The sequence below is a fragment of the Bos grunniens genome, chromosome 2, assembly GCF_055505025.1.
Source record: "Bos grunniens cultivar Pamir isolate PY7600 chromosome 2, Bosgru_T2T1.0, whole genome shotgun sequence".
In the NCBI taxonomy this organism is placed as follows: domain Eukaryota; kingdom Metazoa; phylum Chordata; class Mammalia; order Artiodactyla; family Bovidae; genus Bos; species Bos grunniens.
In genome coordinates, this window is record NC_141166.1 from 60,462,441 (window position 1) to 60,487,942 (window position 25,502).

Sequence of the window (25,502 nt, forward strand, 5' to 3'; positions counted from 1 at the left end):
CATGAATCCGCCACAGGTATCAGGTTTTACACTGTTGTCACCATATATATGTTATCATTACTATCTTAAGAAATCACGCATATGGTTCATGATAAAGCTGCTCATTGATTTTGTTCCTTCGCAGGAATGCAATGCTAACATTGGTCTTTCTGTCTCCCTTCCTACTTCTAGAATTAAAGGAGCTTGATCAGAGATGTTAAGTCCCTATGTGCTTATAAAAGAAAACAAGCACACAGAGTGGGTTCACGATGTGGAGTGGGGGTGAGGGAGTTCTTCATCCTGGGCAGGTGGAAGGATCCACAGGTAATTGAAGGGAAAGAGGTGGAGTAAGCCTTCAGCTGCTGCGGATACCCATTCCTTGACATTAAGCAACATTTTGGTTGACAAATGGAAGAACCTGGTGTCATAATGAAGGTACGGATGCTATTTTCCCGCTTTATTAGGCAGCTAATGGAGGGGGCATAAATGGTGAGGTTAAGGGGGACTCCAGCCAGCACTTATCAATGGAGAGTGGACCCGTCTGGGTTAGCTGCCATTGGAACATCTCATTTGGAGGCAAGGAATACACCAGGTTGAGTGAATACATTATTCTGACAGCTCTGACTGGCAGCTGGATTGCAAGCAGCCAGGTGCCACAGGGAGGATGTTGTTATTTTGCCTAACTGCAGTCTGGACAAGAAATAACAGGTACAAGCCCCAAATTCTGCCTCAGTAACCTTGAGAGAAAATACCAGGATTTCTCAGGGAGATTTCTTATTTCAAGTCATGTGTCCTGCCAAACATATCACCCTGCCCCAGGATCAGGATTAAGAGAAGTGGTAAAAAAGGGAAAGAAATGGCATGAGCTTTGGGTGCTAATCTAAACAAATTCTGAGATTCACTCTGTTGTCCCTGGAAAGGCTCTTAGACTATAATTGGAAATACAGGTTGCATGGTATTTTAAGCTGGGGTGTGTAGCTCAATGTATGGAATGTGTTTTATTTTGTTTTGTGTAATTTGTATTGCAATATAGCTGATTTACAATGTTGTGTTAGTTTGAGATGTACAGCAAAGTGATTCAGTTATACACATAAATATATATATATATATATTCTTTTTCTAGATTCCTTTCCCTTAGATGTTATTATCAATGGTTGAGTAGAGCTCCCTGTGCTATACAGAAGGTCCTTGTTGGTTATCTATTTTATATAGGCTGTTAGTTGCTCAGTCATGTCCAACTCTTTGTTACTCCATGGACTGTAGCCTGCCAGGCTCCCCTGTCCATGGAGTTCTCCAGCCAAGAATACTGGAGTGGATTGCCATTCCCCTCTTCACAGGATCTTCCGGGGATTGAACCTGGGTCTCTCACATTTCAGGCATATTCTTCACCATTTGAACCAGCAATAATAATATGTATATCCCCTTAATGGATCACTGCCTTGTCATGGTGAAGGGACCTGCATAACTCAATGAAGCTATGAGCCATGCCATGCAGGGCCACCCAAGATGGACGGGTCATCATGGAGAGTTCTGACAAATGTGATCCACTGGAGGAGGGAATGACAAACCACCCCAGTATATTTCCTGTGAGAACCCCATAAACTATATAAAAAAGCAAAAAGAAATGACACTGAAAAATGAGCCTTCCAGGTCAGAAGGTGCCCAATATGCTGCTGGGGAAGAACAGAGACTCTACTAATAGCTCCAGAAAGTATGAAGAGGCTGGACCAAAAGCAGAAACAATGTTTAACTGTGGATATGTCTGGTGATGAAAGTAAAATCCAATGCTATAAAGAACAGTACTGCATAGGAACCTGGAATGTTAGGTCCATGAATCAAGGTAAATTGGACATGGTCAAGCAAGAGATGGCAAGAGTAAACATAGACATCTTAGCAATTAGTGAACTAAAATAGATGAGAATGGGTGAATAGAATTCAGATTATCATTATATCTGCTACTGTGGGCAAGAATCCCATAAAAGAAATGGAGTAGCCCTCATAATCAACAAGAGTCCGAAAATGCAGTACTTGGGTGCAACCTCAAAAACAACAAAAATGATCTTGCTTCATTTCCAAGTCAAACCATTCAACATTACAGTAATTCAAGTCTATGCCCCAACCACTAATGCCAAAGAAACTGAAGATGATCAGTTCTATGAAGATCTAGAAGACCTCCTAGAACTAACACCAAAAAAGGATGTCCTATTCACTATTGGGGATTGGAATGCAAAAGTAGGAAGTCAAGAGATACCTGGACTAACAAGCAAGTTTGGCCTCGAAGTACAAAATGAAGCAGGGCAAAGCCTAACAGAATTTTGCAAACATTTGCTGGTCATAGCAAACACCCTTTTTCAACAACACAAGAGATGACTTTTACACATGAACATCACCAAATGGTCCATACTGAAATCAAATTGACTACATTTTTTTGTAGCCAAAGATGGAGAAGCAATGTACAGTCAGGAAAAATAAGATCTGGAACTGACTGTGGTTCAGATCATCAGCTTCTCATAGCAAACTTCAGGCTTAAATTAAAGAAAGGGGAACCACTAGGCCAGTCAGATATGACTTACATCAAATCCCCTATGATTATATAGTAGAGGTGACAAACAGATTCAAGGGATTAGATCTAGTAAACAGAGTACCTGAAGAATGATGGACAGAGGTTCACAATATCATACAGGAGGCAGCGAACAAAACCATCCCAAAGAAAAATAAAAGTAAGAAGGCAAAGTGGTTCTCAGAGAAGACTTTATAAACAGGTGAAGAAATAAGAGAAACAAAAAGCTTGGGAGAAAGGGAAATTTACACCCAACTAAATGCAAAGTTCCAGAGAATAGCAAAGAGAGACAAGAAGGCCTTCTTCAATGAACAATGCAAGGAATGGCTGTTTATTGGCACCCTGTTTATTTAACTTAAAGGTAGAGCACATTTTGCCAGATGCCAGGCTGAAAGAGTTACAAGCTGGAATCAATATTGCTGGGAGAAATATCAGAAATAAGGAACTAAAAAATCCTCTTGATGAGGGTGAAGGAAAAGAGTGAAAAAGCCAGCTTAAAACTCAAAGATCATAGCATCCAGTCCCATCACTTCATGGCAAAATAGAAGGGGAAACACTTGAAACAGTAACAGACTTTTTCCCTTGGGCTCCAAAATCACTGTGGAGGGTGAACTGCAGCCATGAAATTTAAAGATACTTGCTCCTTGGAAGAAAAGCTATGACAAAACTAGACAGTGTATTAAAAAAGCAAAGACATTACTTTGCTGACAAAGGTCCATATAGTCGAAGCCCTGTTTTTTCAGTAGTCATGTACAGATGTGAAAGCTGGACAATAAAAAAGGCTGAACACTGAAGAATTGATGCCTTTGAACTTTGGTACTGGAGAAGACTCTTGAGAGTCCCTTGGACAGCAAGGAGATCAAACCAGTCAATACTGAAGGAAATCAACCCTGAATATTCATTGGAAGAACTATTGCTAAAGCTGAAGCTCCAATACTTTGGCTAATTTTTGCAAAGAATGGACTCATTGGAAAAGACCCTGATGCAGGGAAAGATTGAAGGCAGAAGGAGAAGAGACAACAGAGGATGAGATGGTTGGATGGCATCACCAGTTCAATGGACATGAACTTGGGAAAATTCAGGGATGTGATGAAGGATAGGGAAGTTTGGCATCCTGTCATCCATGGAGTCATGAAGAGTTGGACAAGATTTGGTGACTGAACAACAGTGTGTACACGCTAACCCCAAATCCTAATTTATCCCTCCTCCCCCTTTCTGCTTTGGAAACCATAAATTTGTATTCTATGTCTGTTTCTGTTCTGTAAATAAGTTTATTTGTATCATTTTTTAAGTTCTACATATAAGCAATACCATATGATATTTGTCTTTAGCTCTTTCTGCACTATTTACCCTAGCCAAGACATGAAAGCAACCCAAGTGTCCATTGATGGATGAATGGAATGGATAAATAAAATATGGGCTATGTGTGTGTGTGTATGTGTGTGTATGTTGTTGAGTCACTAAATCTGTCCCTGTCCTTCACTGTCTTCTGGAGTTTGCTCAGACTCATGTCCATTGAGTAGGTGATGCTATCTAACCTCATCTAATCTCATCTTCTGCAATGCCTCTCTCCTTTTGCCTTCAGTCTTTCCCACCATCAGGATCTTTTCCAATGAATCAGCTCTTCGTATCAGGTGGACAAAGTATTGGAGCTTCAGCTTCAGCATTAGTCCTTCCAAAACACACACACACACACACACATATATATTTATATTTATTTATTTATATATGGATATTTTTGTTGTTGTTTTAGTTGTTAAGTCACATCCAACTCTTTTGTGACCCCATGGACTGTAGCTCTCCACTCTTCTCTGCCCATGGGATTTCCCAGGCAAGAATACTGGAGTAGGTCACCAATTCCTTCTCCATAGGATCTTCCCAACTCAGGCATTGAACTTGTGTCTCCTGTATTAGCAGTTGGATTTTTTATCACTGAGCCACCAGAGAAGCACAATGGAATATTAATCAGCCATAAAAAAGAATGAAATAATGCCATCTGCGGCAAAATGAATGGACCTAGAGATCATCATACAAAGTGAAGTAGCTCACAGTATTTCTTAAAAGTACATAACAGCATTCACTAATCCAAACCAAAAATGTGTAGTTGTTTCAAAATCAGTGAACTGCACATGGCCTGACATCACTCACACTGAGTTGCTAAATGACTGAGTGAATAAACAAAGGGTCATAATGTTTATGAATCTTGGTTTTCTCATCAGGAAAAGCATTAAAATAAAATCTCCAGGATTGCAAGTCTTACATCAAATACCATTGCAAATGACATTGCACACAGTAGACTCTCACCATTGCAAGCCATTTCTGTCTCTACTCTTAAAGAGAGAGACAGAAAGAGAGAGAAAGACAGATTTCAATAGCCGAGTCTTGGGTACAAATATCTTTCTGTAAGAGTATATTTTGAAACAATTACTTATTAATATCCTCCAGTCCTACATAAGGCATTTGTCAACCATACTTAAAATTTCTGAATGACATTCAAAGGCTCTCTCCACAAAAGAGTGGGAAATGTAAACTAAGGACTAGCAGCCCAGAGCTAATTAGGAAATCAGCTTTGGGCATTTAATAAGATATATTTATTAAGGCAGGGGGTAATTAACATGCAAACCACAGAGTTATAGCTAAGATGGATAAACCCACTCAGGCTTCCATGTTCCAAACTACTATTGAGGGGTTCTTGTTGAATTTATTTCTGACAGTCCGAGAGGAAAATGAGATGAAGGTGTTAGGTGTTGACCACTGTTGGCTCACAGAGATTCTGAAATGATAGACTTTAAGGAGTTAAAAAGGGTAATTAAACTATTGGAATTTTTTCTAACTTGTTTGCAGTACATTGCCCATTATAAGTTTCTATGTGGTATGCATGCATACTAAAGTCACTTTAGTAATGTCCAACTCTGTGCAACCCTATGGACTGTAGCACCCCAGGCTCATCTGTCCATTGGATTCTCCAGGCAAGAATACTGGAGTGGATTGCCATGCCCTCCTCCAGGGGATCTTCCCAACCCAGGGATCAAACCCATGTCTCTATGTCTTCTGCATTGGCAGGTGGGTTCTTTACCACTAATGCCACCTGGGAAGCCTCTGTATGGTATATCTACCTGTAATTTTATAAAAGCAGTTATTTAAAGAAATTAGGAGTCAAATGGCTCTTGACCTGTATATGAGAGTGGTCCCATTTGAGATGCTGGAGACAGTCTGTATCTTGATCTGGGTAGTGATTAGAGGGTATATGTATATATTTCTATTGGTCCAGGTGTACCCTCTAAATTCACTTTATATATAGCAAATGCACTTTAGTTTTTAAAGGTATATCTATTTTTTCAAATAGGAGATGCAGGTTTGATCCCTGGGTGGGGAAGACCCACGGGAGGAGGAAATGGCAACCTACTCTAGTATTCTTGCCTGGAAAATCCCACAGACAAGAGGAGCCTAGTCGGTGGGAATTGACATGGATCAGTCATCCTTTTTCCCAACTATTCAGATCAAGCTAGAAAGGTGGGCCCACTCTCCACTCCTTTTTTTTTTTTTTTTTTACACTGTCTATTGCCATTTATTGAAGTCTTGAAGATTTACAATGTGTTGAATACCACACTAACTCTATACCCCATTTCTTCACTATTCTCCTAGTGTGATGAACCAGGGTGATCCTCTGTAATCTGTATTAATACTATTTCGTCAGCAACTCAAGCACAAATAGAGTTTACCGAATTTCAAGAGTTATAAGCACTAGGAAAGGGCATTGGTAAAGCTATTTAAAAAAAAAAAAAAAATTGAGGACTTCCCAGGTGGCGTTATTATAACAAACCTGTCTGCCAGTGCAGGAGACATAAGAGATACGGCTTCTATCCCTGGGTCAGAAAGACCCTCTAGAGGAGGGCATGGCAAATGACTCCAGTATTCTTGCCTGGAGAATCCCATGGACAGAGGAGCCTGGTGAGCTACAGTCCATGGAGTCACAAAGAGTCAGACATGACTAAAACAACTTAGCATGTAGCAGCTCACTAGTGGTTCAGTTGCTGAGACTCCGATTGTCAGTGTAGGGGACACAGGTTCAATCCCTGGTCCAGGAAAATTCTACACGTCACAGGAAAACTAAGTCTGTGAGCCGCAACTACTGAGCCCATGCACCACAGCTGTTGAAGCTGGCACACCCTAGAGCCCATGCTCTGCAAGAAGAGAAACCACCACAATGAGAAGCAACTAGAGTAGCCCCACTCTCCATAACTAGACAAAGCCCACAGGCAGCAATGAAGACTCAGCACAGCCAAAGGAAAAAAAAAAGGAAGTTGAAGGACTTTCTAATCACCATTGGCTTTAACAAGTAAGCTTTATTGATTTGAAGGAAGTTTCTGAATTAAGTTGATCAAAACTCTTCCTGCTGCTACTGCTGCTGCTGCTAAGTCACTTCAGTCGTGTCCGACTCTGTGCGACCCCATAGACGGCAGCCCACCAGGCTCCCCTGTCCTTAGGATTCTCCAGGCAAGAACACTGGGGTGGGTTGCCATTTCCCTCTCCAATGAGTGAAAGTGAAAAGTGAAAGTGAAGTCTCTCAGTCATGTCCAACTCTTAGCAACCCCATGGACTGCAGCCTGCCAGGCTCCTCCGTCCATGGGATTTTCCAGGCAAGAGTACTGGAGTGAGTTGCTATCAGACCAATAGAAACATTATTTACACAATTAGCTACCATCTTCTCTATGGCAATATTTGTGTCTGGGTCATGTTACTAGAAAATAAAATACAATCCACTAATAATTTAGAAATCATGTCTATCAACTCACAGCTCAACAGGAATGTGGATTTACTGTCTACTGGCTTGGATGATCCAGAGTGCTAATTATTCTTGAGGATAATATGAATGTAAAAGTATTTCTTTTTAAAAATGAGTATCTGCTGATGACACCAAAGTCCTCCATTGCCACTGCTGCATTTGTTCAGAGTTCTGGTTTTTGTGTGACTTCCGCTGTGTTACATATAAAGGGTACCAAAGTGACTGTTGAGATATGCCATGTATTTATGTTTCCACCTCTGCGCTGAGAGCTATAACACCAACACATATGGCAGCTTGACCATATGATGCATGCCTGGAAAGACTGAAATACCCACTTAGCAAAATTAGACTTTTCACACTCCACTAAAACAAAGAGAAACAATGCCTTTGCCCTTCTTCAATTTCTGGAAAAGAAATCAAAAGTTTTCTGGACTTACTCCTCTGTGAAATGGGGAAGCGTCAGAGTTGACAGGAGGACTTGGCCTATCACAGGACCTGGCGTTAAGGAGAGACATGGTAGCAAGGGCGGGAGCCAAAGCAAGAAAGAGATTAACTGGAGTATCCAGGGTAAAGCTGCGGAGTAAAGAGAAAAGTGCAAAACAAATGCTGGCAGCTGGTCAGCCCTAAATGTGCCTCACCATAGCTTTAATATTGGCTTCCCTTGTGGCTCATCTGGTAAAGAATCTGCCTGCATCGCGGGAGACCTAGGTTTGATCCCTGGATTGGAAAGATCCCCCGGAGAAGGGACAGGCTACCCACTCCAGTATTCTGGCCTGGAGAATTCTTTGGACTGTATAGTCCATGGGGTTGCAAAGAGTCAGACACGACCGAGCAACTTTCACTTACTTACTTATATCTTTAATAGATGATCTCCCCAAGCCCTTTCCCTCCCCAGTATCCCCCTGCCTATCTCGCTTTACTCTTTCCTACCTGCATCGCACCTGAAGAACCAAATACATCTATTTATTTACCTTCTTGTCACTCTCCATGGTACTACAAGAATCATGTGGCTTCTCCTAGAATCACAGCTGAAGCCCATAAAGCTTTTCTCAGTGAAGGAATGATAGGCAACCTTTGCTCTCCTAATTTGTTTCATTAGACAGCCTATTATCATTTTTTTTCTTGGAACTTCTTAACTGTGCTCCATAGACATGCGATTACAATGCCATAATAAGGGAAGTTCACGTTCACAGCTTTTGGTGGACAAACCAAGAGAGAGAAGTTAGCAGATAATTTCTCAACAAAATGTATTTCCTAGTTAAAGGGAAACAATGACATGTGAGAATTCCTTCTACTACCACAGTGTTTTAATGCTCTGAATTCTTGGACTAGCACAGTTCAGAGAGCAAAAGAGAGAGTAAGGTTCAATGTGTATGGTTCAGAAATCCTGTACTACCTAGTCTATCAGGAACTATCTGAGGGAGAAGCATCAGAGGAGCTGGTGGGCAGCTCACACTTATCGTATTTCTTCCTTGATGACAATCTGTGCCTACAAGGCCAAGGTGTTGAGCCCACAGCTTCCTGCAGACTGTGGGTATGGTTCCTACTGTCTTACACAGTATATCCGCTGAGCCTGGTGCTGTCTCTAAAAGGACAAAGTGATGCCTAAAAGGTTCCAGGATGTTCATATCATTATTTCCTCCTCAGAGCTTTTCGGGCTCCCTTCCAAAACGAATGTCTACAACAGCAGATAAAACCCAATTTACCTGTCAAGTAGCTGATTTTCTCCTAAGATAACTTAACTTCCCTGAATAGGAATCTTTGAAGAGATAGCAGACTGTCACTGGAAACAAGAACCTGAAAGCAGACATCATGTGTCTTTTTTAAAATTCATTTTCCTGAGATTGGATCTCAAAGTAGCACTCTGCAAAGTGATGTCAACTCAGTGTCAGCCTCTGGCAAAACCATGTAATAGGCCCGGTTCATCAGGATCGCCTTCTCTTCTCCCTCACACCTTTGTCCCATTTCTGCTCTTAACCTTCAACTTTTTTTCTGGTAAATCAATAGTAACTCAAGCAATGATCCTTCCTAGGCAAAAATCAGCATTTCCTTTCTTAAAAGGGACACTTGAAGCATAAAGGAATGAAAAAGGAAGGGAGGGAGAAAAGGAAGGAAGGAAAGAGGGAGGGAAGGAGGGAGGAAGCAGAGAAGGAAGGAAAATTTTATATGCTAAAATAATTAATATCTGATATTAGTTTGGCTAATAAACTGAGACAAAAATACCTGAATATCTGCTGCAAGCTCTGAGGTCTGGCCTTGAGTAAATAAAAACTGAAGTTGATATCTGGTGATGGCTCTCCTCCCTCATTTTGCATCCCCACCTTTACGACCTGTTTCTTGGGTACCACAATAGCCTCCAGACAATTTTTGTCCCTCTGGTGTTACTCCCATCTAAACAATCTGACAAGAGAGTTCTTTACCTTTAAAATCAAGGAGAGATTTCCTTGAATACCCTATAAAACCTTCTGTTTTCCAAACCATCTCCTGCTTCTCCTCTCTGCCCCAGCCCTCCTTCCACCATATCAGACTACTAGAGGTTCCCTCAAGCACACCAGCAAATGCCTCTTTTAAGCACCTCCTTCACTGTGTTCTTTTCAACTTCTTTGTTTAAGCTGGTGACACTCTTTATTTACTGCTACTGTCTCTTCTGTCTCAGCAGCACACCAGCACAAAGGTCAGAATGGATGCATTTAAGGTGGTCTCCGCCTCCAGATAGCACTCATCATGAGGATCTCTGCCTTCATTCATTTTCTCTCTAGTACTCTGCACAGACTGTAGCACCCAGAAGGTGGAAAATAGATAAGGTTTCCATTCTTCACTCTGCTTCTTATCCCTGATCCCCCTTGAGAAGCGTTGCTGGACCCTAGGCTGCATGATGCAGGGCTTTGCAGGAAGGGACCCTTGACCTTTACCACCTATTCTGGCTCCATGTGTAGCCAAAGGCCATTCATATCATCTTTCAGTATCTTGGTTTCTTCATCCATTAAATGGAGATAATAATCCATAGGAAAGGAATCATTCATTAAAGCTTCTTTTATCCCAGACCAGTTCCCCTAAAACTATTCGTTGATTCCTCTTTCCCAGCAGTTTGCAGCAGCAGCTTCCATGGCTCACATCAATCATCCTTCCAGTTGCTCTTGTGCATAAACAGTAGGGAGGTCTGCATGCTCTATATCAAATGCAGAGGATTAGGGCTGGATAAATGATGTGTACCTCCCTGCAGCAGGGGACACTCAGGCCCTGTTCATACTTTGCTTTGCTCCCCAATTTAAGTAGTGATTTTCAGAATATCCCACTTGATGATTCTACACTTGGTCTGACTTCAGTGTTGACCACATTTGAATCCAGGCAAACAGGGATTCTGAGATCCTCAGCTTGACATTCAAGGCCCTCACTCAAAGCTGATTTCATTCTGCTTTACGAGTCTTCTTTCTTGCAACCCCTGCATGCTGTAAACTCCCCAAATTGGGGCCATCTACAGTCACAGGCCACAGATGTTCCATGCAATTTCATCTTGGTCCTTTTGTGCTATGGAGTTACTTTCATGTGGATTTAAAAGGATGCTTTCAGGCTCAAACTCTTGTTCCATCACTTACTGGATGTGAGAGCTTGGGCAAGTACTTTTCTGTCCCAATATTCGCCTAACTTTAAAAAGGCGACAAAGAGCGTTTCTCAGGGGATGGTTGAGAGGAATGTGTTGGTGCATGTCTATATAGATGCAGGAGTATCCATATGTTTGTATCTGTTCATGTGTAGATGGCTCATATTTTGTGCCAGAATTATTCTAAAGAACATATGCACTCATGAATATAGCTTGAATATTGCTTAGACTATGTTTTTCATGAAATATGAAGTTGTGGAATAACATATAACCTTGTAATTGTTCAGTTGCTAAGTAATGTCCAACTCTTTGTGACCCAGTGGACTGCAGTGAACCAGGCTTCTCTGCCCTTCACTATTTCACAGAGTTTGCTCAAATTCATGTGCAATGTATAACTTACACAGGTGTTAACTATTAGTATTGTTAGCTCTACATTCTCAGTTCAATCATAATTATTCTTCAAGCCCATGTCAAATGTTGACTTATTTGTTAAACAAATCCTAGTTCTCCAGGCAAAGGAGGGAAGGAAACTAATATCTCTTGGATGAAGATAATGAGCCAAGTACCTGTTCTCATCTCAGTCCTCTTCATGTCCTGTGTTGGTTCTGGGCATTTGGAAAATGAAGGATCTGAGACATAGGGGTCCAGTAAGTTGCCCATGGTAGAGCTGAGAATTGAGCCCAGGTCTGCCCACCAGTTCAAACCTCCTTCCTCCCCGCTCCACATGGCTATTTCTTCCTCTCCTCTGAACTGCCCTTGTGCACGATTTCTAACTTCATCATGGCACTTAATACTGGCTACTTTCTATTGCAGTATTATCTGTGTATATATATGATTGCAACCATGAAAGACTACACTTTCTCAGAGCAAGATTATACATATACACACATATATGTGAATCTATATATAAATATTATATATATGATATATATATATAATAATATATGAGTAAGTCATTGCTAATAGTCTATATATATTATGTATACTGCATATACTCCATTTTATTTGATATAATCCATTTGATTATATATTATCCATATGAGAACTTACCCACTTGTCTAGCATTGCATATTAAAATACAACTATTATATATTAACATATAACATTTATAATGTGAATATTCTATATTTATAGATAATTTCAATATGTAAATTTATATAAATATATGTTTATAGTTGATCTTATATATATTATATCATATATCTTTTATGTAATATGTATTCCATTTTATGTTATACAATCCACTTTATATATATGTACATATCTTATCCATCTGAGAACCTCCACAGTTGCTTAGCATTACATATTAAACATGTAACTATTACATTTTTACATATATTATATAAATATTCAGTACAGTTTTTCAGAACACAGTTTTATATATATAAATTCATAAATATATATGTGATCCATCTGATAACACCCATATTTGTCTAGCATTACATACTAAAATGTACTGAAACCTAAACCTTGACCTTATAGATCCCATGCCCAACACTCCCTATTTACATCTTTATTCATTCCTTTGCTTTATTAATGGACATGCTTGTTTCATCTATAAGAGTTCTTTTTTTAAATAATTTTAAATTTTGGAAGAGTCTTAAACCCTGCATTTACCAAAGGTAAGATCCAAAGTACTTTAATTTCTATTTTAATGATTAAAAATGAAAATATCAATAAAACACAGCCATGACATGAGGCTTTGACACTTTTATGGGCACAGAGCTGATATTCTCAATTTGATCTTGGCTAGATTCCTTTGGCATGCAGATAGAATGTGTGATACTCAGAGCACAGGATACAGTGAAAAAAAGTGGAACACAGCCAAATGGGCTGCAATCTTGTCGTCGTCATGTTGGGGACTGGGTAAGTTTTTTAACATCTCTGTGCCTTTGTTTTCTCCTCTGTGAAATGGGAAAAACAGCTGTGCATATGTCAGAGGCCTGTTATAAGGGTGAAAGAAGATGGTACATGTAAAATACTGTGCAATTCCTTCATGCAGCAAATGCTCATCACATGTTCACGATTCATCTTCTTTTTGTTAATATGTAGCTTGTCAGCATAGGGTCAGAACAGGCTCACACTCTCCATGGGAGTCTAAGTAGTAAGCTGTCAGGGGCTGCATTTCTGATGCTGGTTCTGTGATATATCATTTCTGTCCCTCCTATTTCCATGCTCTTTATTCTCTTTTTATTAATGGCTAGAAAAAGCACACAATAGCTATAACAATTAGGTATTAGAAATGTATGAACTATGACTGACATCTCTTATAGAGGGTTCTCTAATATACTCTGAACACTTTAAAACCTGGGTGGCTAGAAATCAAGACAAACTGCCAGTGTAAAGCAAATTGTGCTTTCTCATTCATAACAGGGAGAAATTGTACTTTCATTTTGTAGAAAATAAAGCATAGTGATTCCATGTGTATATGTTTCTGCCAAAGTAAACTCCACAATCCTATTCAGATGAGATGAAACCCGGGACAATGGCAAGTGGCCCGCGCCCAGAGCAACCTAAGCCTGGGGTGGGGAGACTACTGCATCCTGGTCTCTTTTAACAGGTCCCTAAAGAAATCTGAGAGAAGGAGGCACCCCTTGCTTTGGAGCACAGGAAGGCTGGTCGAAGATACTCCAAAGGGCAGTTACGTGACTCTCTGAAATGGAGTTCTGAGCCAGGGGTGAAGGACAGAGATGCTGGACTGGGCCTCCTGCTAGAAGGTATGGAACCATGTGTAAATCTAGAGTCTTTAATATAGGATTATCAGTTTGAAGCTTTTCCATGTTGTAATTTTCTTTGACTTATTCTCAAACTTTCTTCATATCTCAAAACCCTACAGTTAAGTTTTACTTTAGATAAGTCCAGGTAGAAACCATGACTTTTCTATGAAAATCTGGAGGAGTAGATCCTAATACACCAAAAGGCCATGAGTCTTGGTTGAGATAAATAATAACAGCCAAGATAGATTTGAAGAACAAGTATGCCTTCCTTAGCATCTCAGAAAACTTTAGAGGCCACAGCAATCATGGATGATAGAGGCTTGGCTCATATCACATGGAAATTAAAGGAAACATGACACCTGAAAGCCAGAGAGCTTGGGGACATGATCTTGCATGATCTCCATAACTTAGTTCACAATATGCAATGGTAAACAGGCATGGATTCAAATCTAACCAAAACTATGTTCATTTAATTAAGTGTACCCATTCCTTTTGCCTAAATTAAATGATTAGGAGAAAAAAATACAAAGAATAAAAAAGAAATTAAAATAAAATAAGCATGTTCTTCATGCATTCATCTGTTAGAGAATATTTGAGTTGTTTCCAAGTCCTAGCTATTGTAAACAGTGCTGCAAAAAGAACACTACATGTATCTTTTTGAATTATGGTTTTCTCAGGGTATATGACCAGGAGTGGGATTGCTGGGTCACATGGTAGTTCTTTTTTTAGCTTTTTTAAGGAACTTGCACACCGTTCTCCATCATGGCTGTGAATCAATTTACATTCCTACCAACAGTACGAGAAGGTTCCCTTTCCTCCACACCGTCGCCAGCATTTACTGTTAGTAGATTTTTTTGATGATAGCCATGGCACCCCACTCCAGTACTCTTGCCTGGAAAATCCCATGGATGGAGGAGGCTGGTAGGTTGCAGTCCATGGGGTCGCGAAGAGTCACACATGACTAAGCGACTTCACTTTCACTTTTCACTTTCATGCATTGGAAAAGGAAATGGCAACCCACTCCAGTGTTCTTGCCTGGAGAATCCCAGGGACGGGGGAGCCTGGTGGGCTGCCGTCTCTGGGGTCGCACAGAGTCGGACACGACTGAAGTGACTTAGTATTCTGACCAATGTGATGTAATATCTCATTGTAATTTAATAGCTAGTGGGAACCTGCTGTATAGAACAAGGAGCTCAGATTAGTGTTCTCTGATAACCTAGAGGGGTAGGACGGAGGGGCAGTGGGAGAAAGATTCACTTCATTGTACAGCAGAAACTAACACAATATAGTAAAGCAACTATACCCCAATAAATAAAATAGCTAATATTTGGAAAGTGGTTACAAAGCAAACTAAAAAGTCAAATAATTTAGGAGTCTCTGAGGTCAGTCTATGTCAGTCTCAACTATCTGTACATCCCAGAATATATTTAAGGAATTTCTGAACAGTGTTAAATGAAACATGTTTCTTCATAATTCCTCAAATAATTTGAGACTTAAATTGTCAAAACAAACTGACCAAAGCATGGTTTTGATATTTGTTCTCCCTTCATTCTTCTCCCCTTTCTCTTTTCCTTCCTTTGCTCACTTCTTTCCTTTCTTTCATTTTCTCTTTTGGCAAAGAATAACAAAAGACAAATCAAAAGTCAGGGTTATTCAAATATGATACTTAGGAAATCTATCTGAGCAAATTATTCAGAAGAGCAGCTGGGGATTCTGAAAGAGATGACAGGATTGGATGAACACATTTCAATATGGCTTTATTTTTTATGATATAATCTCAGTCTTAATTTCCAGTGTGGCTGTCAAAATGCATTAGAGCTCTTATCTTCATTAAAGAGATTTTGATTCTGTGAACTTACTTAACTGAGCTATTTGAGATTTCATTTAAGGAACCCATTCTGAGAGACTTGTAAAGACAACTGGCTTAAAGGATTAGCCTTTAAAAAAAAAAAAACCTTTTCCTTTTAAAAGTAATCAAAGCCATTTTTTCATCATTGGGGTAATTGTTGAGTATATACCATTTTATCCTGTTTAGATTATTTGACCTTTTTCTTGTCAGCTTTTATAGTTCTTCATTCCTGCTAACATTTCTTCACAGTAAGCAATCTTGGTGCACAGTAAATGCTAATTGGCCCTTTAAAAGGTTCCCATGATAAATATCTTAATGCCTCAATTTAAATTTTCTGGGCACAAAGCAAAGATGAAAGAAGTCACTTTGCTTTGTGTCCTTCATCCAGATTCATGTCCTCCCTCAGCTTTCTTCCTCTAAGAAAATCTTGACTTGCTCCTTGCTTTTTTTCACCTGCCTTTCCTGGTGCCTGGTCTCACCTTGACTTTTTTATTTTTCCATGACAACAGGAAGTGCTCTAGATTAACAAGATGGTCACTGATTCTGTTTGGATTTTTTATTAATACACAAGAGCTAAAAAATAAAAAAAAGAGTCAGAAATTACCAAAAGAAGCACTAAAATGAACTGCCAAAATACCATCTGCCCAGTGCAAGTGGCAATTTACTGAGGGCAGTGAGTAAGGAAGGTGCTTTCTTTGGTTTTTATTGCCTAAATTACACCAGGTACAGAATGATCTAAGCAGGCCAATAAGTTGAACTCAATAAGATGACTTTATCAATTCTATTCACTTTAGTGATCAAATTGTATTCCCTTTCAGAATAAATTTTCCTACGTGTTCTCTTCTCATTAACTTACCTACATTGTTAATAGCTTAAATTCTAAACCGCATTTAGTAGAAACTATCTTACTCCTTATACATTCTTCTTAACAAATAGCATGCATCTATTATGTAGTAGGTTTTTTCCACACACTAGAAATTTATTATTTGGGTTAATTCCCCAAACCATCTCTGTGAGATCGATTTTTTCATACCTCTTTTCTAATAGAAGAACCTGGACCCACAGAATTCAAATAACTTGGCCAAGGAACATCTCTGATAATTTGTAGGTTCAAGATTTAAATCCATGCTGGTCTGGCTTCAAAATGTAACAGTTCTCCTGGGCAACACAGAATTATACAAGAACCCACAGTTCTTTGAAGTGATGTCTAGCACAAATATTTGTTTTCTCCCTGGCAGAAATACCTTCATAGAATTGTCTTAGTTTTAGTCCTCTACCTTTATGCTTTTCTGATCTTGTGCAAAAAATAATGTCAAGCTGCATTTTTATCATATCATTTATGCATTTTACATAAAATTAATATATTACTCATGATGATATTCAGTGTCCTTATATATCAGCTTGAGTAAAGAATCCTTCTATGATTCCTTCTTTGAATCATATGAAAAGTAATTAATTTACAACACAGCTGAATGTGTATTTTCTATTAGTAGAGGGGAAAATATGCAGACCAATATGTTGCCACAGTTGCCTTAGCTGCTAGAAAAACAAGTTTTTCCCAGGTGTTTTAGTCTACTCAGTTAGGGGCCTCAAACTATATTCTGCATCTGCATCTTTCAGTGTGTTCACTGCTAGTTATGTCCTCCAAGGTCTTCTTTCTCATGAACTAACTGGAGCCAGCACGTGTGGTCAAGGAAGTGAAGGGAGACAAGTAACCCCCATGGCTTTTCGGTAGAGAATCTTCTGCCAAATGGTGAACTTTTATGCATTGTAGGAACAAATATAACCAAATATAGGAAGTCAGAATTCACCCATCAGGGTTAGCTACCAAGCTGTCAGGCAAACAGGTGAGAGGTAAAATCAGAGGATGCAGATCGAAACTAAAATGAGAGATGTATAGACTGATCAGTCAATAAATAGATACCTGCATGTGTGCTCAGTCGTGTCCAATTTTCCTGATACACACATACATACACAAATGGATAGATACATAGATAGTTACATATACATACATACATACAAACATACATATGTTTTGAGTTGACAGAAAAGTTCATTTGGTTTTCCCATATGATGTTACAGGAAAACCTGAATGAAATTTTGGCCAACCCAATACATAGATGGTTACATGGCATCACCAACTTGATGGACATGAGTTTAAGCAGGCTCCAAGAATTGGTGATGGACAGGGAAGCCTGGTGTGCTGCAGTCCATAGGGTTGCAGATTTGGACATGACTGAGCAACTGAACTGACTGATACAGAGATACACAGACAGATAGATAGACAGATTGATAAATATATACATATGAGCATACATACATACATGGATAGATGGATACATGCATATATAGTTACACTCACATATATGGATACACTCACATATAGATAGATAGATGGTTAGATACATACATACACACACACATACAACCATAGATAAATAGGTGGATAAATGGATGGAGGGAGAGAGGGAAGGAAGAAGGGGAAGGGAGAGAGAGAGAGAAAGAGATAAGGAGAGAGAAGATAAACAAAGGCAGACAAGGATTTAGAAGCTGATTTGGTCAGCAAATGGATTATCCATAGCAAAGGAAAGAAACTAACACACGGTAGTCAACAGAAAGACTGAACAACATTCACCTTCCTTTGCTATGTTTAACTATGTTTTTGAGGCACTTATATCTCTGGAGGAAAGCCCTTTGCTTCTATAACCAACCAATGTTTTGTTGAGGTTGTCATTTTGATATTTTCTTGTAAACAAGGGTATGTGGATGCTTCTTTGTATCTGTCTGCTTATTTATTCTCTAAGAAACTTAGGAATGCCTTGTTTTTTGCTCCAAAGCAACTGATCCCAGAAGCTCCATTATGTGAATAATTAATTTGTTTGTTAATTATCTGTGTTCCTTTTGCCTATCAAAAGCAAAACTTGTCCTGGTATGAGAAACATGGAAGCAAAAACGTATTTTAGAAGGCAAGAGACACAACCTTTTGGCTAATGAACCACACCAGGAACTATGTGAAAAGGGTCAAATGAGTTAAAAAGATGCTAGGAGTTGTGTTCTTATTACTGGTAAGAAATCAACATTCTTTAAAAAAAAAAAAACTTGCAGAATTTTATTTCTGAGTGGGATCTGGAAAGGACTGTGAAATATATTACTATTTCCAGCAGACAGTTGTTTCTCCCAAATGGTAACAACTTATTTTTTTTAAGCAAAGCATTTTATTAGCTTTGCAAACTTTTTGCTTGCATTTCTTATCTATGCCTAGCCATTGCAGCAGAAAAAATGATTTTATTCATTGGCTCACTTTGTTTCTAGCTCTGTTTCCTTTCATTTGGCCATACTAAGTGTTGAGCTTGCCTCTACTGAACTGAGATTTTGAAAAAGGGTCTATATGGGCTCTTTTTTCAACTTTTAGGTCCCATCAGTATAGCTCAGCCTCTTTTGTTTGTGAATGAATGTACCTTGAGCCCATCTGTGTGCTGGGTATTCTGTGAGGCATTGCAGATAATGAAAAGCACAAAAATGAGCCAGGGGTAGCATCTTGAAGTCAGCCAATGGACAGGTATGTATCTAACATTTATATGAGTAAATTCACAGTTATGAAGAGTAAGAAATGGGGTGCGTTGGGTTGGCCAAAAATTTCATTCAAGTTTTTTTGTAAGCTGTAACAGAAAAACCCTAACAATAAGTGTGCTTATTTGTGCTCTGCACAAAACCCAATATTTGTGCTCTGCCTGATGGCATGCCTTCCCAGGGAACTGAGGCTTGAGCTGAGACTGGCCTCCCAAACTTCAAAAGCCAAGGCTTTTTGCTAAACATGGGGAGGACATAACCCCTCTGAGGTGTAACTGATTGCCTTCACAGGTTGCTGCAGAGATCTGCACTTTCCATGCTGAAGTTGTCCCCACAGGGCTGTTTGCTGTTCCCAGGGTTCTGGTTGCTACTGTTTTGGCTACTATGGAACAGGATTCCTTTGCAGCCACAGGTCTTCTAGCCCCAGACCTCCCAGCACAACACGAGGGTACCCTGACTCAAGCCCAGCCCTGGAGCCATGTTTTCTTACTGTCAGGGAAGTGTGTAATTTCCTTGGTTCTGTCTCATCACAACAAAAATTTGAAGCGACGGACATTAAGGCCCTCAGCGTGGCACAGCTCTGGGACAGTGTTACAGCTCTGAGTTACAGCTCAGTTTTATTTAGAAAATAAAAGAAAATACATCCTTAAGGCATGTTTGTTCTACCCAAGGTCCTCACTCCAGTCCTCGGACCTTCCTTTGTTCTATTTTCACAGGCTTTTCCTTTCCTTGTTTTTTAGCCACTGCCATTCTGGACTCCTTTTTCCTGTTCTAACTGCCTAACATTAGGATGCAACCTATGTTCATTCAATGCTCAACTGAAAATGTGAGGTGTTGTGCCTTGAAGGAGGCTAACTGATCAATGATGGAGAGAGTTTATGGGATCAATGTGCCCCCTTAGTCCTCTGAGCACAGTTAGAATAGGCAGTAGCTTCCTAAGGCCCCCATGAAGACTTAAGAGACCTGACCAGTTTGATAGCCCTTCCTTTTACAGGTTTTCCCCTGCTCCCCACCTTCTTTCCCTTTCCTCCACCCTTGCTTCTCTGGAAGTACATTCCTCTAAACAGCTTTGGCCTCAGCCTTTGTTTTCTAGGAAAGACTGGCTAAGATTGATGGGGCAGGGATGGGGGTGGGGGCAGGGCGGGCACAGTGAGGTGCTTTGGACTGAAATCAAGATTGGCCTCTGTTCTACTTATTGTGATGTCAAAGTAGAGACGGATTTTTTAAAAAATTTCTTCATTAGAAATAGTGAATTCTAAGAAAGTTAACAGTTTGACAGAGGAACCCACACAGACAATGCCTGGCTCTGCTGTCCCCAGTGGGAAAATGATATTCCTACTGCACTCATCAAGCCACAGCTGGAGTGTGTGTGGGGGGAGGGGGGTGTGGTCAGGGGGAATGGTACATCTGAGAAGAGCATCTACAGGACATGTTCAGAGAGGAAACATGACTGGGAAGACATTTGGCAATGACCACTTGAGGAACACTGAAACCACTGAGGCATGTTATATTAAGAGAAACATACAAAGTGGGGGGATGAGGATGATTAAAATTACCACCAGAAAAGATTAAAATTACCACCAGATAATTATTTGATTTAAAATAGATAACCCAGACTTCCCTGGTGGTCCAGTGGTTAAGAATCTGCCTTGAAATGCAGGGGACATCAGATATATCCCTGGTCCAGGAAGATGCCATGTTTCATGGGGCAACTAAGCTTGTGTACTGAATCTACTGAGTCCACTTGCCACAGCTGCTGAAGTCCACACACTCTAGAAGCTGTGCTTTGCAACAAGAGAAGCCACTGCATTGAAAACCCCATGTACCAACACTGGAGAGTAGCACCTACTCACAGCAACTAGAGAAAGCCCACACACAGCAAAAAAGGCCCAGTACAGTCAACGATAATAGATAAATAAATAAAATAGATAACCAACAAGGACCTATTGTATAGCACAAGGAACTCGTTCAATATTCTATAAATAACCTCAATGGGAAAATAATTTAAAAAAAGATATATGTATAACTGAATCACTTCGCTGTACACCTGAAACTAACACAACATTGTTAATCAACTACTCTCCAACTTAAATTTTTTTTTTTTTAAAGAGAAAGGTGTACACTTTTAAACTGCAGAAGAACAAATTGGAAGATGTTATCAGGAGTAATGTTGTTGAAGAATTTAAGACACTACTTTAAATGGAATGGCAACATCATCACCCCTGTTAAGTAGTCGAGTTTCTATAGGATGTTAGTGGAGGAGATTCCTAAAGAGGGTGAAAACTGGGTTGGACCATTGCCAAGGTCACTTACAATGTAAAGAGTCTGATTCTGGGCCTCAAATCAGGTTAGTGCTTCACATACCGGGAACCTGTACTTCAAGGCTCTTAGGGTCATAGATTCCATCCCTTACTGGCCAATGACCTTCACACAATAGAAAAGAAATTTAAACAACAGTAGTTTTCAGCCTTAGGAAATTCTGAGCAGTTATCACACAAATGCAGGCATTGGGTTCCAGCAGAACCTGTGAGAAAGGATAGCCTAGCACCATCCATCACTACTGTTAGGGGAAGCACACTGACTGAAACCGCCCACCCTGGCCAGGCACCATAGTAACTGTTTGCATGAATTGTTTTACGACAGGAGGTCCTGGTAAGGAACAATAAGCCTCCACCAACCAGAAGAATTCAGGAAATGTCAAAAGGAAACACCACATGTCCGACCACCTCCCAGAATCCTTCTCTCTGGCATCCATCTTGGCTGAACAAGGCCTGCACCACCAGGAAGGACTCTGAGTCAGAATGATTGGCTAAAGACAACCTGGAAAATAATCCTATCACCATAAAACCCGAGACTAAAAGCCATGTGACAGAGCTGTTCTCCTGGGTTCCCTTACCCTACTGCTCTCCACCCGGATGCCCTTTGCCAAAAAAATCTCTTGCTTTGCCAGCACATGTGTCTCCTAGGACAATTCATTTCTGAGTGTTAGACAAGAGCCCAGTTTCAGGCCCTGAAAGGGGTCCTCCTTCCTGCAACACTACCAGAGGAAATATGACTCAGCCTCAATGTCTACTGACTGCATCTCTTAATGTATTGACCACAGGCAGCTGACTTATTCACTCACTCACTCATTCATTCAACACAAGCTGGTCACTATGGAGATATGGGTGGAGATTGTACTTATCATTGTTGCTGAGCAAGATAAAGAAATGACAAGGCAACTCCCTGGTGGTCCAGTGGTTAGTACTCAGCACTTTCACTGCCAAGAGCCTGGGTTCAATTCCTGGTCAGGGTGCTAATATCCCACAAACCAATCAGTGCAGCTAAAAAAAGAGGGAGCATGAAAGATTGGCAAGTCCTGAGCCCTTGTCTGGGGAGAGGGTTCTTGGAGGATGAAACTGTATATAAGTCCCTTTTGCTTTAGTCTCTCAGGTCTCCACTGAATCTCAAAAGTCTGACTCAGGAATTAATGATTAGGAATATAAAGATGTAGAAACAAAGAATAGTTGTTGGATCAGGAAACTGGTAACAATTTAGACTATAAAGCACCACATAGCAGTCATCAAACTCTTTGTTCCCTAGGAGACAAAGATAAAGGGCTGACATACATTCCTTAGTTATTTTTACAAGAAGCTGATCCTTATCATATGAAAACTGCTGACCACAAGTACATAGAGCCTAGACTGGCTGAAACCAGAAGGTTGATGATGCTTGAAACTTCACCTTGATGAATCTGAGAATTGTCCATGAGCTGGTCTCACACCCTGCAGTCCCCTCCCTCACACTGCCTTGAGAACCCCTTCCCTGAACACCATCAGGGAGTCTTGTTCTTTGGGGCATGAGCTACCCTTCTCCATTCTCCTTGTTCAGCCCTGCAATGAACACTGTACTTTCCTTCACCACAACCTAGGGTCAGTAGATTTGCTTTATGGCATGCAGATGAGTGGAGCAAGTTTTGTTCAGTAAAAAGGACACTTTTCACTTCTTGGAAGAGGGAGACTTTACTTGTCTGGAGGGATACTTATGGTTATTCTTGCTCAAGAAGAAAGCACAGAATTGCTTAATGCAACTTTTAGGATGCTCAGGTGGGCCTGGAATGGTATCCTGATTCTGCCACTTACTACTCAAGCATCTGTAAAAGCAGATTTATTTATCAAAAAAAAAAAAAAAAAGAAAGAAAGAAATTTTGAGTGTTTTTCACATGGCAAGCATTGTGAAAGGTATTGAAAAATCGAGTTATGAAAAGAAATAAAGGAAGATTCAGATTCTGTCCCCACAGAGGATACAGTCTTACAGGGGAGGTAGTCATTCATTGCACACTAATTTCCTTAAATACTTTTACAGCACAGCTGTGATGGATGAGCAGCATGGGGGCCTAGTTTGGCCATGTTTCCAGTGATAATAAACACATAGCTTTCAGGACTGATATAGGTGTAGCGTGAAATGATGCATGCAAAGTGTTTAGCGTGGTAGCTGGCAAAACGCATGATGGACTCATTCACTCTTCACATAATATCAATACTGTTGATTCTTATTCTTCTCCATCAATGCCTCTGTGGAGAAAACAAATACAGCAAGCATCCACATCTACCAACAGATCTTTTTATCCCCCTGATTTTTAAGTTGAACTTTTCCTCCACTTGTACAAAACTAATCTGTATCTTCAATTCACATTCAAATAAAATGTCTTTTACATCAAAGCATGAGGTATGGTGGGGACCTCGGGCTCAATGGATTCCTGCCATTTGTTAAGTGACTTCTAATCATTTGCTAAGGACCAGCTGCTTCTGTGGCAATTCACGAGCTGTGAGGCACGTGGCACCTATTTGAGTCCATATGGCATCCCTCTCTTTTTCTGGATTCTTCAGGCTGCCTACAAGCTTACCTGTCAGATGGCAGAGACCGGCAAAGTGGAATGAACAGAAAAACATGGTGGGGGTGACTTTGCCCCTGAGAGCATCCTGTTCCTTTCCCCTTGCAGCTTATAAAACTGAGGAAATTAAATCACAGAGGAAGAACCAAGCAAACCCACAGTTTATATAACATGCCTATGTGTTTTCCCACTTAATCACACAAGGATATACGTTTTGAGTTTAGATGAACTTGGATTGAAACTTACTTCTCTTTTCCAAGTCTCAGTTTCCTCACCTTTAAAATGAAGACAGTGTGCCTTTCCCAACTGGTGATTAAGATGCAACATATAAAGCTCCTTTTGCATAATAACTACTCGATAAATGTCATCTCCCTTCCCTTGTGCGGAAAGTTTACCTCCTCTCTCCTCTCTTTGACATCAAACATTAAAGACAAACTCTCCAAAAGAACTCAAAAAGAACCTTTCAATTTCCCCACTATAGCAACACATAAATACATAGTTCCATATAAGAGAGAGAAGATAAGACAAAGTGCTAAGGTTTACACATGAGCAAAATTTTATACAATGAGACTATGTAAATTCCATACAGCCAAACATTCTTCTCAGGCACACTCGGAATATCTATAAAGATCTACTCTGGGACTTCCCTGGTGGTCCAGTGATTAAGACTTCACCTTCCAACGCAGGGGATGCTGGTTTGATCCCTGGTCAGGGAGCTAAGATCCCACATGCCTTGTGGTCCCAAAAACCAAAACATAAAGCAGAAGCAATGTTGTAAGAAATTCAATAAAGACTTTAAAATTGGTCTAACTCAAAAAAATCTTTTAAAAAAGAGATCTACCCTACATGATGTCACTAAAGAGATCTCCATAAATTCCAAATTAATTACATATAGACACATGCTCTTGAAACACAAATAAATACAATGATACATAAAACAAAATAATAAAATTTAAAAGGAAGTCTGGAAACTCAGTAACCTATGAAAAATAAATCGTGGATTAAAGGGGCAATAATAAGAGAAATTGTCTGACATTGAGAGTTGAAAGACAAGAAACAGACACCATATCCAAGCTAAAACACAATCCAGAGGGAAGTTTGTAGTTTTTCTGCACTGGTTAGGAAATATGAGAAAATGGAAATGTGAGAGCATGAAAGTAACTGAGCTAAGTCACACTTCAAATAATATGAATCCATCATATTCTGTAGCACCTTATTATAATTGAAGAGAAATAAGCATATTTACATGAAGCAATTAGAGAATAAGATACACGTTGATTAAAACTAGTGAGTTATCATTCATTGAGTTTGAACAAGGTGGAGAATGTGTCCATAAATCACTTGGTGTGAATGTCTTGACTTTCATTACAGTACAGCAATATTTACAAATAAGGAAACAGAGGTTCCTCAGGGATTTTAAACACAGTTAACAGTTAGCAAATGGTGGGGTTTACATGAAGCTCACGTTTTGTTCTGATGTGTTTTTTCCATTCTACCACATCACGTGACCTCCCTCTGGACTGCAGGACCCAGCCTAAAAAGCTGTCAAAACAGTGCTGTTGGCAGA

At 39.9% G+C, this 25,502-nt stretch overlaps 1 long non-coding RNA gene across 1 annotated transcript; it reads left to right on the forward strand.

Moving 5' to 3' along the window:
- The first annotated feature begins 171 nt into the window (after window positions 1-171).
- Window positions 172-22,283, forward strand: LOC147378139 (uncharacterized). Its single transcript, XR_015151420.1, has 4 exons — window positions 172-414; window positions 12,680-12,792; window positions 13,487-13,643; window positions 21,706-22,283. It is a non-coding gene; the product is annotated as an uncharacterized LOC147378139 (long non-coding RNA).
- The last annotated feature ends 3,219 nt before the right edge of the window (window positions 22,284-25,502 follow it).